Raw genomic sequence first — 14,015 nt, 5'->3', positions numbered from 1 at the left:
TGCCATTTACTAATTTTATTATATCGGCCAAATTAACTGCTGTGCCTCAGTTTTTCCTTGTCTGCAAATCAAGGAGATTGTCAAGATTAATTACATAAACCATATAAAGTGCTGAGCACACTCCATAAATGCTAGCTTCATAAAAAGAACAAGCAGGCAGTCCGCAGAGGGAAAGGCCAGGTCCACTCCAACAGCGGCCCCACACGCTCATCTTCCTCAGGAGTTTGATCGCTCTAGATTCAAAGTCCCCTCCATGGTCTCACTCTCTGTTGAAAGGCATCTTCGTCAGGCTGGCATCTTTGGCCACCGTGTCCCCCGTGTCCCCTCTTGCCAGACAGCAGAGAACGAGCAAGACGCCAGGTTAGGGAAGGCTGCACTTTGATGAGGGCAGTGACTTTGTCACAATTCCTCCTGGACCCCCGGCACATGACAGGGCCTCCATCTTGTGTGTTAAAACAAGTATCGAGACAAGAAAGAATGTTCAGTGCAGAGCAAGGTAGGTACAGCAGGCAGATAGCAACAGAAGCTGAATTTAGAGCTAAGAGAGTGCAATTGTTGAAAGTGAGGAAAACTCTCATAACAGTTACCATTTATTACGTTCACCAAGTGTTTACTCTCACTAGGTCCTGTTCTGAGCATTTTAAGTGCACTATTTTAAAATCCTCACAAGTGCCCTATGAGCTGGGTGCTTTTCTCAATATCCTCATTTTACTCATAGTGGAGACTGGGACATAGAGAATAATTGTTAAAATAACTTGCACCCCAATTCTACAGCTGGTGGAGGTGGAGCCCACGCCCAAGCCCAGGCAGTCTGACTCCAGAGACCACGTTCCTCACTGGGACCCTAGAAGGAAACAAGGATGCGGACACCCTTCTGTGTGGGTGTCCAGGGTCCACCTGTCTTCATGCGCCTTCTCCATCAGTTTCCTTTGCATTGACTTCTAAAGGATTTGAGGGGCGCCTGGGGGGCTCAGTCGGTTGAGCGTCCGACTTCGGCTCAGGTGACGATCTCACGGTCCGTGGGTTCGAGCCCCGCGTCGGGCTCTGTGCTGACAGCTCAGAGCCTGGAGCTGCTTCAGATTCTGTGTCTCCCTCTCTCTCTCTCTCTCTCAAAAATAAATCAACATTAAAAAAATAATACAAGATTTGGAAAACACATTCTAGTGCTTCTGGAGCCAGTAATCCCGGGCTTCAAACCACTGCTTCCTCCCTAATCGGATGTCCGACCTTTGCAAGTAACTCAGCCTCTCTGAGCCCGCTTCCTGACGTTCGGGGGTGCAGGCTTCAGCCCTGCCACTTGGCACGGGTGACCTGGGGCACGTCGTGCCTCCGCCTGTGCACTGGGGACAACCCTATCTCCCTCGAGAGTTAGAGCCATCAATGAAGGAGTAGTTGATGAGGCCGCAGCGCTGGGCGGCGGCTCCCCGGCACCCCGACTCCGGACACCGGATCCTGGTCCTCGAGGAGCTCGAGAACCGCTCCGACAGTTGGGCTGCAGGCGGGGAGGTCGGCACGAGGCGCCGCGCCCCGGCGGACGCCGCTCCCCGCGTCGGGAGCCCGGCCAGCCCCGGGGCCCCGCACGCCGGGCCGCTCCGCGCCGGGCACCGCGGGGCCCGGGAGGCTCGAGGCCTGGGCCGGACGCGGGCAGGCCACGCCCCGCGCGCACAGTGAGGCCCGAGCGCCCACGGCTACTGCCCCCGTCAAATTCCGGGATTCTGTCGCGATGAACCACCACCCAACGCGGAGCCTGGCGCCCGCTCGCCGGCCTCCATCTTTGGAGTCGGAAGAATGAGAGCTGGCCGAAGGGGAATCCCGGTTTGAGGAGACTGCGGTACGGCGGCTGCCTGGGGACCAAAACGTCTCTGAGGTAAAGTTGCAGCCTGAAGCGATTTTTTGACCCCCGACACTTAATGGGCTGCTGAAGACCCGGATGTGTCTGGGACTGGCCGAGGTACCCATTAACGCGCCCCCGCTGGACCATCCCCCTCCTCCGCTTAGGATTGGGTATTACGTACGCCAGTCATCACTTCTCTAGCCACTCACGCTTCAAGGGTGGGGTGTAGTCCCGGCATCCCGCCTCCTATTGGTGTGGCCGCGAAGAAAAGGGCGGGGAGGCCGGCTTAGGTCGTCCAATGGGCGTCGTGGCGTGTGGGGAAGGCGGAGCCGAGGCGCTTGGCAGCTGCCCAATCAGCGTCCTTGTTTGTGTGGTGCCGCCGCCGGTGCAGCCGCCGCCGCCGCCGCCGCCGCTGCCCCCGTCTGTACCGCAGTGTCTGCTCCGCCCGCCCGCCCCGGGCTGGCCCGCCCCCCTCCCCCACCCCCGCCCCCGGTCCCGTCAGCGGGGCCCGGAACCCACTGTGCCGTCGCCTCCCTTTTTCGACGCCTCCGCCGCCGCCTGAGGAGGCGAGCTCGCCGGGAGTTACACCGCCACCGCCAGGTGAGGAGCTTTGGCCTAGGCCCGCCTGGCTGCCCGCCCGCCCGGGGGCGGTGAGCAGCGAGGACGGCAGGGAGCCGGGAGGCGGCGGCGGCGGCGGCGGCGGCGGCGGCGGAGGTGGGGGAAGGGAAAGGTGGAGGGCGGGGGAGGGGAAGCGCCCGCGAGCCGACGCCCGCCCGCGCGCCCCCGCCTCGCGTCCCCCTCCCCCGCCCGGCCCCGCGCGCCCCCGCCTCGCGCTCCCCTCACCTCGTCCCCTCCCCCGCCCGCGCGCGCGCCCCGGCCTTTCCCTTCGGCCTCGCGCGCCCCCGCCTTGCGTCCCTCCGTTCCTTCTGCTTTTACTCTCTTTCCCCTCCCGCGCGCCCCGTTTCCCCCGCCATCCCCGCTTTCACTCCCGGCCTCCTGCCCGCCATGCGCCCCCTCCGCTCCTCTCTAGCGCCCCCCCCGACCCCTCTCCGCCCGCGGAGGCGCCCTCGGGGCGTGGGGGCCTATCCCCGAGCGCTGGGCCGGGTCCGCCGGCCGCCGGGGCCCCCGGGGGCTCCGTAGGGTGCGGGCGGCGCGGGGGCTTCTCTTTATGTAGGTGAAGGGCTCAGGAGCGCAGAACCTGGGCCCTTTATTCGTCGCCCTCCTGTCGGGGAAGGGAATTGTCCCCGCTCGTGTGGGCGCTTCTCTTGTGTGGCGACTCCGTTGCCCCTGTCCCCGCGGGGCTCCCGGGACGCCCTGCGCTTGCATCCCGGCCCGGTGCCCGGGGGTCGTCGGAACTGGGACCGGCCCTCCCCCTCGCCTCTCCGGGAGCTCGCGTCTTTTCGGCCGCCCTGCCCTGCCCTCGGCTGCACCGAGGATCGAGCCGCCCCTGCCGGCGCCCTTCGCCGGCCCGGGACGGCCTTCCCCTCCGCGAGGGTTTGCTCGCTTCTTCCGACTCCCCCAGACACAAGGTGTCGGCGCCCAGGCCCGGCGCCGAGGTGGAGACGGAGGCACCGCTGGCGGGTGGGTGGCACGTGCGTGTTAGCCGAGCCAGCGCTCAGCCTTTTCTTCTGCTGTCATCCGGAGAATCGGGAGTTTTCTCGTGGTGATGTGGAGGGCTTTTGTGCGCGCTCGAGGGGCCTGGGGGGAACGCTTCCTCGGTTTCGGCAACGCGGAAGGCCACACTGCAGCACCGAGGACTGGCCTGGCGGCAGCTGGAGCGAAAGCGGGTCGCCCAGATCCCTGGGGAAGAGCTGGTGCTTTTGCGCGTTTGAGACATTTTTACTCCTAATAATTTAGTTTTGGATAGGCAGGGCGTGCATGTGACACAAAGTGAATGCTTCCCTCCCGCACCTCCAGCCACCGAGTCCCCTCCCCATCCGCTGCTGTCTCCTCGTTTTCTGGTGGCAGCAGCGGTGTCTGTATGTTGGAGGTTAACCTGTTGGGATGTTTAGTGCTAACTTTACTGCTTTTCCTCTTATACACTGATCTCAGCTCTTCCTAGAAGTCTCGTTCACGTTCTCGGTGCCCATCGGTCTTGGTAGAGTACTGTTCTCGAGTAACATTTCTGGGCGCGCTTGGTGAACGAGGCTGCTCCTGGGGCTACTGGAGGGGGTGTGGTGTTTGGAAGGAAGGCCCACATCTGTTGGAAATGGTGCTGCTTTTTGGGTAACTGTCACCTGGGCTCAGTTTGGGGATGGGCTGGGTCAAGGATACCCTTTCCTTGGGCTTTCTAAGCAGGCGGGTTGTGAGAATAATGAGGTAGCGGGGTACTGACCTGTCTTTAGAGGAGCTTAGTTCTAGTCTGGTGGCGGTGGTCGTCATCGTGGTGAGGAACACAGCAGATGAATATTACTCGGTAGGACTCAGAAGGCCAGACCTGTAGACTGAATGACCCAGTTTGCGAAGAGGTGAGGCTTCTCAACTTTTGTTCTGCTTATTCCTTCCTTGAGAACAAACACTTCCTGAAGTGAGAGGGATCCGCAACAGTGACAGCAGCATCCATCTTCATGACACTGTGGTCCGCCTCCCCTGACTGTGTGATGTCTGTTAACTTCCTGTTTAGAGGCAGTTCAAAAAGGATCTGAATAGAGGCTGCATTCATGTACTTGTTTAGGATCAGTGTAGACCAGGTACCCTGATCAGTCCTTCAGATCTAGGATCTGGTAGTGACTTTTACTGCTGTGTTTAGCATAAATAAGGCCACAGGGCTGGGGACGGAAGAAGTGAAGATTTTTTCTGAACTTCAGAGTCTCAAAGTTCATTGCAGAGCTTCTTGTGTTGCTCTCTTTCCCTTTTCTTCCTTTATCTTTTCTTTTCTTTTCTTTTTTCCTGACAAATGTTTCCAATTCCCATCACCCCCCACCCCCCCTTGCTGGACCTGGCCAGACCTTCAGGCTGGTTGGATTTTGGTTACAGAACTGCAGCATGTGGGGTAGGGTCAGTGTGCCAGTAGTAGTATCCGATCGTATGCTTGGGCCTTTGGATTCATCCTGGTTTAAGGGGTATGTTCTATGTAAACCAGGCCTCTTGTTTCAGTTTACTCTTCCTCCCTTCTTCCCTTCCCTTCCCTTCCCTTCCCTTCCCTTCCCTTCCCTTCCCTTCCCCACCCACCAAGCTGGAGGTGCACCTGTAGGGAGCAGCAGTTGTGCTGTCCTGGTTTCTAGGCTCTGGAGGATGCTCCGTGTTCACCAGCCCACTGGGACAAGCACGCTGACAGCCCTCCGTGCTCAGAATGCTCGCGGTGTTGGGCTCATTGAGAAAAGCCAAACCAACTTTGATTGATTAAAACAACTGCTGGAGAAAGTGTAAGATTTGAGCCATAACTTGACCAAGGAATTCTTTCCTAGAACTTTTGCAGTATTTAAAGCTCTGCATCATAACACATTAAGGCACAATAGTCAGGCATTTTCTGAAGCAGTCTGGGGAAAGGGGGGGGAAAAAAAGACACACCCAGATTGACTATAAATCTGGCCCTGGTGTAAAGCTGTCCACCTCTTGCTCAGGAAAAATCCTCTCAGATAATGCCACACAAAGTTGCAGTTTGCATCGGCCAGGCTCGGGAAAAGATACATGAGGAAGTTCAGTTTTTCTTGAAAAGGGCTGACTTTTAGGGGGGAAAGCTTCTGTTAGCTGTATTGTTTGTTTTATTCTCAGTATTCTATTCCTGTGATACTTTGGGTGGATCTTGGTGACTCCGGAGTCCATGAAGCAGAGAGACTCCCGTATTTGGGTGGTAACGATGAAAGCACTGGAGGGTAGGTCTGATTTAAAATGCTTCCTCTTCATGTTTCATCTTTTTCTCTCTTGTGGATGTATGAAATATTCCTGTGTAGTTTTGAGTTCGTGGAGTAGGAAAGGAGTGACCCCGGGTCGTTAACAGAACTTAGCGCATCTGCTCCACTTCTTAGTTGGTGTCTCCCTCAAATCCTCTAATCTTTGTCATTGCCCTACGTTGCCGTTAACTGGCAAGAAGCTATCAAGAGTTTTGGGTTATTACACCAAAAGCAACAGATGAATTAAGAACACATGTTTTGTTACTTTTGAGGTGTGAAACTGGTCAGGTCCCAGACCTCCGAGAGTTCCAGTAATTGCAGAAGCAGCTTTGACGACATACAAATTTGATTGTTATTAATACTAGCCAGTAAACTATTGATAAAAAATGACAGTATTTCCACATTCCTGAGCCATTCTTGATTTTCACAAGCAATGTAAAATGTTTATATTTTAAAGATAATTCAGATTATCATTACTTGAACCTGAAAGTCGTGCTTTAAACCTCTTGATCAAAGGTTTCTTGAACTTGTCTGTTTTGGGGGAAGGTGGAATTTGTAGTCTCCCCAGATATAGGCTGGAATGTTAGTAGGATTTAGATTAGACATCAGGATTAAAAAGTACTCATTGTAGGAGCGCCTGGGTGGCTCAGTCGGTTGGGCGTCCGACTTTAGCTCAGGTCATGATCTCAAGGTTCGTGGGTTCGAGCCCTGTGTCGGGCTCTGTGCTGATTGCCAGCTCAGAGCCTGGAGCCTGTCTTCGGATTCTGTGTCTCCCTTTTTCTCTGGCCCTCCCCTGCTCATGCTGTCTCTCTCTCAGACATAAATAAAACATTAAAAAAATTTTTAAAAATAAGTACCCATTGTAGTTGTGAGGGATTAGAAATGTTAACTGGAGGGTTTGTGCATCTCTTACCTAGAAGTTATTTCCAAAGTAGCTGATCTCTTTTTCTCCCTGTTGCTCACTCAGGTCCAGCCACCTTGACTTGTTACTTAAATGCATTAGTTACATTTTTTATCTTAGAATCTTTGCACTAGCTATTCCAGATAGTGAGAAATAGTTTTTCCTACAGAGATAATACAAATGACTAATTTCCTCACCTTCAGGTTTTTGCTTAAATATGTCACCTTTTCAATGAGATCTTATCCTACCTCTTAAAATTGCACCTTGACCACCTTTCCGAATTCTGTTATGCTCTGTTTTTGTGTTTTTATTTTTATTTTATGTTTATTTATTTTTGAGAGAGAGAGAGCATGAGGTAGGGTAGGACAAAGAGAGAGGGAGACACAATCTGAAGCAGGCTCCAGGCTCTGAGCTGCCAGCAGAGAGCCCCATGTGAGGCTTGAACCCCCCAACCGTGAGATCATGACCTGAGCTGGAATGGGACACTGAGCCGGAGTCGGATGCTGGACGTTTAATGGACAGAGCCACCTAGCTGCCCCTCTCTTTTTGTTTTTTTATAGCACTTATAACTTTATAACATATTTGTTACATTTGTTGCTTTTTTAAAAGTTTATTTAAGTGATTTCTACACCCAATGTGGGGCTCAAACTCACGACCCAAGATCAAGAGTCTATGTGCTCCTCTGATCAAGCCAGGGCCAGGCCCCCCCCCCCCCGTTTTTTTACATTTATTGCTTACTGTTTCCCCTCCTATGATGTGAGGTCCACGAAGTTATCGATTTATTTTGGCGTTTTAATGCCTAATACAGTGCTTGATGCATAGTTAATAAATATTTGTCGATCAAATAAAAATAGAAACTGTTTTCCTAATCTCACAGTTGTTTATAACAAAAGTATGAAATGTGATTAGCATAATATGGAATTTTAAAGTGTGAACTTTGAAGCATCAATCAGATAGTGATAAAATTATTGCCTTCCCATTGAAATGATAAATAACTCTTTTTTATTAAAAAAAAAAAAACCCTCATGTATTCACATACCTTACCATATCTCTCTTAAAGTCCAGCCTCTTGTTTTCAGTTTTCTACTCTGTGCTAGACTCCTCTGCCTCTGTTATCCATCGTTACCTCACACTCAGCATCTTCATCGTCAGCTCCCCTTCTGTGTCACCTAAGCCAGAAATGGGGCTATAATTCAGTTCTCTCTTATTCATTACTTCCTAACTACTTCTGAATCCGCATCTCCTTCCCTGTTTCCATTGCTGGTCTCCTACTTCAGGCCTACAACTCTCGTGATCTCTTATAGTTCTTTGGTTTTAGTTTTGTTCCCTTTTAAACTCTCAATCTTACTGTCTTCAGAATGGTTTGACACAGAGATTGGATTATTGTCTTGGCCTTTCTCAAAAGTATTCAATAGCTTACAATCATGTAAAGGTAAAATTTAAACTTTTCATGGTATTCAGGCTCTATAATCATGGCCTTTGCCTTTCTGTCCAGCCTTACAGGTTTATGCATGAGCAAATACAGTTCTTCTAGCTCCTAGATCATCTTCCAGGTCTCCTCTCAAAGGCCACTTTCTGGGAAGCCTTCTCTGTCTCTCCCAGAGAGACTCACATATGCTTTCTTCTTTGATCTCACTTTATAAATATTGCTTGTCTGCTCTCCGTGGTCCGTAAACATCCTCAATTTTACTGTTGTGTCTCCAGTTCCTAGCATGGTGCCTGTCACCTAAAAGATACTAAAAATAGGAATATGAGAAAACGCTGCATACATTTAGAAGTACCCCTTTTGTTACATTCTGGGGCAGAACCACAGGGTTGGAGTCCTGGCTCTGCCATGTATCGTCTGTGTGACCTCGGTTTGGTCATTTGAAGGCTTCAAGCCATAGTTTTCTCACCTCAGAAATGGGGATCCAAGAGCCACTCTATTTCACTACATTTCTGTCAGTCAAATGAGACTTTACGTAAAGGTGCTTTAAAAACTGTAAAGCGCTGTTCACCTGTTAATTATTAAGTGCTGACACAGCTGAATTTTCTTATAACTCCTTTTTTCTTGTTCATATTGAAATGAGGCCCTTTTTGTCATTGAAGACAGCAGTACATATTCTTCTACAACATGAGTTCTGTTCATAGTCTTTTTCATCTGTAGGTGTGGTCTACCCGTTTATTGTCTTAAATGTGATGGGTTTAAATCTGTCCCAATGTCCCAGTGAACAGAAAAGGTTGCAAAATCTTGGGAAGCTATACTTGTCAAGAAGTGTCTCAGTGATGGATTCTGTCATTTTTTTTCTCAGTTTTTTTGGATTGCATGTTTGCAACTTTTAGAACTTAAAAGGATTTTGGGGCGCCTGGGTGGCTTAGTCAGTTAAGCGTCCGACTTTCACTTAGGTCATGATCTCGCGGTTCGTGGGTTCGAGCCCCGCGTCGGGCTCTGAGCTGACAGCTAGCTTAGAGCCTGGAGCCTATTTCAGAGTCTGTATCTCCCTCTCTCTCTGACCCTCCCCTGCTCATGCTCTCTCTCTCTCTCTCTCTCTCCTAGAAATAAATAAAAAATATTAAATAAAAAAAAAAGAACTTAAAAGGATTTTTTTAAATGTAAGCTCATTTTTCAAGCACTCTCTTTGTGTAAAGGCTTTGTACTATTTTAATTCATGTGGTAACTCTGTGAGGGAGATACTGTAACCATTGTATAGATGAGAAAACCCAGTTCCTAGAGACATTGTCATTTTGCTGGAATCCATATTTGAACAACTCTGCCTGACCCCAAAAGTTGTGATCTTACCATTCTCCTAACATTTCTCACAGAGTATTGTTTTGCCCTAAAAACAAAGCAAAAACAAAACAAAAAGTAGAATAGCATTAATAGGTCTTTTGTGAAAGTTACCTGGTCAAATAGTGTTTTGAAAACCCACAAAGTCCGGGTTACATTAAGTTAAGGCAAATTTCTTCACAGCATGACTTCTCACAGCCTTGCATGTCTAAATATACGTTGTACACATTGGGAGTGGTAAAAGAATGGCTGAAGTATGCAGAGATTCTCACAACTATTTGACCATGAAAGAGCTTCTTAAGGTATTAGTGATCTCAATGCTTTGAGAGTACTGTGCTTTGCTATTCTACTTTCGTCTTTGAGGTGAAAGTTTTTTAGGGGTTGTCACTCTGGAATGAGGGAATTGATTGCTTTTGTGTGCTGGTTTTCCAGAGAATTAGAATGGTGGCATTAAGCTAGATATTTTTTAGCAACTTCATTGGTGTGGAGGCTGCCAGTCCCTCCCCCCTCCCCCCTCCCCCACTCCCATGAGTCCTGTGAGTCAGTTAATTCCCAGGGGGTTGACGGAGCTGCTGCCCCCACCACCTTTCATCTACTGTGCTAAATGCAGGAGAGGAAGGTTGCAACTCTGTAAGTGAACAGAAACCATTGAGCCAAGAGCAGGAAGCTCCTTTCTGTGAAGATGTTGGTATCACACTGAAGAATCTGTAAAGCCCATTTTTCTTTCTCTTCTGTGAGGCATGCTGACGGACCTGAGGCTCAGAGGACAGAAAGAGTAATACTTTTGGTTTTTCAGTCCTTTGAAGGTGATACGTTGGTCTTGAAATTAAAACAAAACTTTGAGAAATTTGTCCTTACATTGTTTAAAGGTATGAAGATTACCTGAATGGTGTTGACTCCTGAATTTCAAACTTTTATCTCCTAGTTTGAGCTGCCGTTGAAAAATACTGACAGTGTTTCCCCTATAGGATAACATTTTTTGGATGGAGGGGCAGTATTCTGAGCATTCTTTAACATATTTTATATGGCTGGGTTGATGGGTTGCCATCAAAAAGATTGAAACAGTTGGCCTTGTGAATTCCTACTGTCCTGGACAGCGTGGCTAGAAAACCGTATATTAGATCCTATGAAAATTTGATGTGAGTGTCATGACACTCTTGCCATATACCAGACTTCGGCTTATAAGTGTCCATGAGTAAATGAATGTTTCTCTGATGCTGTTTTTTGTTTGTAAATAGTTTATTGTCAAGTTGGTTTCCATATAACGCCCAGTGCTCATCCCCACAAGTGCCCTCCTCCATGCTCATCACCCCACTTCCCCTCTCCCCCACCCCCATCAGCCCTCAGTTTGTTCTCAGCATTCAAGAGTCTCTCATGGTTTGCCTCTCTCCCTCTCCTCCACTATTTCCCTCCTTCTTCTCCTCCGGGGTCCTCCGTTAAGTTCCTCCTAATCCTCCTATGCGTGCAAACATATGGTAGCTGTCCTCCTCTGCCTGACTTATTTCGCTCAGGATAACACCCTCAAGTTCTGTCCATGTTGCTACACATGGCTAGATTTCATTCTTTCTCATTGCCATGGAGTATTCCATCGTAGAGATAAACCACATCTTCTTGATCCATTCGTCCGTTGATGGACACTTAGGCTCTTTCCATGTTTTGGCTATTGTTGAGAGTGTGTTTTGTTTGTTCTATAATTCAAGTAATAAAGAATGCTCCGTTCCTCAGCTGAGTGCATTATAAATTTGAAAGTCTTGGTTTAGAGAAAAATTTTTTTTAGTTTTTTTATTTTGAGAGAGAGCAAGCAGGAGAAGGCCAGAGAAGGAAGGAGAGAGAAAATCCCAAGCAGGCTCTGCAGTGTCATCACGGAGTCAGATTCAGGGCTTGATCCTGTAAACCTTGAGATCACGACCTGAGTGAAACCGAGAGTCGGACACTTAACCAACTGAGCCACCCAGGTGCCCCTGAGGTTTTGGGGGTTTTTTAGAGTGCTTTATTTTTCTAATGTGTTTTATTTATTTCATGTATATAGAGAGAGAGAGAGCGCGTGCACATGGAAGTGTGAGCAGGGGAGGTTCAGAGAGAGAGGGAGACACAGAATCCGAAGCTGCTCCAGGCTCCGAGCTGTCAGCACAGAGCCCGACATGGGGTCAAACCCACGGACTGTGAGATCATGACCTGAGCCAAAGTTGGACGCTTAACCGACTGAGCCACCCAGGTGCCCCTAGAGTGTTTTAAATCCAGGTATTTTGTGCCAGATGAGTAGAAACTAGAATAATGGTTTCTGATTACACTAAGACTCAATACAAAATTTTCATTAGCCTTCATTTTTAACTCTTCACCTTCTGCTTGGAGTGCTATTCCCCGTCTAAATTCTGTATAATGCATCAATATTGAACTGAAAGGTTTCAAGGAGTATGGGTGATTGGAAAAATATGTTTTACAGCTGTGTTTTCTCAGTGGACAGAAACATCTTAAAAATAACAAGTGCATCTTTGAAAAATCTTGCGGATTCAAGGGAATAAGACATTTCTAGCCTAACTAGGGATATAAAAATCTTTTTGAGATCTACTGATTTAATACAGTTCACGAGTAGTTATAAGCTGTTTTGATTGTTGCGTGACTGTTGCATTTCAAAGCCTTGATATCTATCTGGTGTTAAATTGTAGGTTCCCAATTTTGTCAAATATAGAGTGGTGGACATCGCAGAAGAGTATAACCAAGGTTAGAATCTGGGCAGTTTTCATTTCCAAATTAAACCTGGTATTCTGGCTGGCCAAATATGGCAATATTCACAGGAGGGAATAAAATACAGTGTGATAAAGTTGTATCAAAAATAAAATTTCAGGAGCCGTCTGGGTAGTTTAGTCGGTTAAGCATCCGATTTTCTCTCAGATCATGATCTTCTGTTTTGTAAGTTCCAGCCTCATGTTGGACTCTGTGCTGACAGCTCAGAGCCTGGAGCCTTCTTCTGATTCTGTGTCTCCTTCTCTCTCTGCCCCTCCCCTGCCCATGCCTCTTACTCTCTCACAATATGAATAAGACATTTAAAAAATTTTTAATAAATAAAATGTTAGGGGCTTGGGTGGCGCAGTTGGTTAAGTGTCCGCTCTTGATCTTGGCTCAGGTCATGATCTAATGGTTTGTGAGTTCAGCCCTGCATCCAGCTCCATGCTGTCAGTGTGGAACCTGCTTGGGATTCTCTCATCTTCCTTCCCCCCTCCTCTTCTTCCCTTTCTCTCCTTCTCTGTCAAATTAAATAAATAAACTTAAAAAAAATAAGATTTTAGGAGCACCTGGGTGGCTCAGTTGTTTGAATGTCCTACTTCAGCTCAGGTCATGATCTCGCTGTCCATGCATTCGAGCCTGATGTTGGGCTGTGTCCTGACAGCTCTAACCTGGAGCCTGCTTCAGATTCTGTGTCTCCCATTCTCTCTGTCCCTCCCCTCCTCTCTCTCTCTCTTTCTTTCAAAAATAAACATTAAAAAAATAAAAGTTTAAAGTGTCTGTAGTTATGTGTCTTTCTGCTATCTTCTGGATTCAATTGGGTTGAGGGTGTGAAAAGGAGTGTATAGGGGTATTGTTGTGTGTTATGGTTAAAAGAATTATTGTAGGAGAATGGTGAGATTTTTTAGTTATTGTTTTATAGCTATATAAATTAACTGAAGAAACCTTTGGAAGTGGGCATTTTAATTCTGTTGTTACTGGAGCTGCTTAGTACATCTCAGTGTGCTGTCTAGATTGGGCCACATTAGCTTTTGCTTGTTATTCTGAAAACCTTTGGTGTTGTATCTCCCTGCCCCCAGCCCCCCAGCCCTGAACCAACCATTCTCAGTGTTGTGCATAAATTGAATTCAGGCGTCTGGATATGAGAGCCCGGTCTGGTGTTGCTACTACTCTTAGTGGAGATTTTCCCCTTAATTACTTCAAAGCTTGCTTGCTTTGGTTAAGCTAGAAAAACTTTTGGTCACGGTAATGGTTATAAGTATAGCTCCACAGTCAAAGTCCTGGGTTCAGATTTCTGCTCCACCATTTACTGGTAGTTGTAAGATCTTTTACTTAACTTTTTTGTGCTTTGCAGATAGTAATTATTCAGTAAATGTTAGACATTCTTTTACAAGATAATGGTAAATTTACCACACAGTTTGTGGTCAAATACACATAAGTTTACCATTTTAAACATTTTTAAGTATACAGTTCAGTGGCATTAAGTACATTCTCGTTGTGCAGCCATTAGCACTGTCTGTCTCCAGAACATTTTCATCTTCCCAGGCTGAAACTCGGTACCTATTAAAAAATAATTCTAATGGGGCGCCTGGGTGGCTTAGTCGGTTAAGCGTCCGACTTTCGCTTAGGTCATGATCTCGTGGTTCGTGGGTTCGAGCCCCGCGTCGGGCTCTGTGCTGACTGCCAGCTCGGAGCCTGGAGCCTGTTTCAGTCTGTGACTCCCTCTCTCTCTGACCCTCCCCTGCTCACGCTGTCTCTCTCTCTCTCCTAGAAATAAATAAAACATTAAAAAAAAAAATAACTCTATTGGGGTGCCTGGGTGGCTCAGTCGGTTAAGTGGCCGACTTCAGCTCAGGTCATGATCTCACAGTTTGTGGGTTCGAGCCCCGCGTTGGGCTCTGTGCTGACAGCCTGGAGCCTGTTTCAGATTCTGTATCTCCTTCTCTCTGACCCTCC

General features: G+C 48.2%; 1 protein-coding gene and 1 long non-coding RNA gene across 6 annotated transcripts in view; one reads left to right on the top strand and one right to left on the bottom strand.

Moving 5' to 3' along the window:
- LOC120221518 lies at nucleotides 1-2,108 on the bottom strand. The gene is made up of 2 exons (XR_005525820.1): nucleotides 2,044-2,108; nucleotides 1-442 (listed from the first exon to the last, which is right to left on the bottom strand). It is a non-coding gene; the product is annotated as an uncharacterized LOC120221518 (long non-coding RNA).
- GATAD2B (GATA zinc finger domain containing 2B) overlaps nucleotides 1,729-14,015 on the top strand; it is a 90,138-nt gene continuing 77,851 nt past the window's right edge. For 2 of the 5 annotated variants that reach the window (XM_039218957.1, XM_039218954.1), the window contains exon 1: nucleotides 2,364-2,434. The gene's annotated coding sequence lies outside the window, so the exon portion shown is untranslated. Of the gene's footprint in view, nucleotides 1,868-2,363; nucleotides 2,435-14,015 lie in introns of those variants that run through there. The other 3 variants (XM_039218956.1, XM_039218955.1, XM_039218958.1) reach the window with 2 other exon arrangements.

The sequence above is a fragment of the Hyaena hyaena genome, unplaced genomic scaffold, assembly GCF_003009895.1.
Source record: "Hyaena hyaena isolate Hyena2069 unplaced genomic scaffold, ASM300989v1 scaffold_783, whole genome shotgun sequence".
NCBI lineage: Eukaryota > Metazoa > Chordata > Mammalia > Carnivora > Hyaenidae > Hyaena > Hyaena hyaena.
This window is presented reverse-complemented; position numbering and strand designations above follow the sequence as displayed.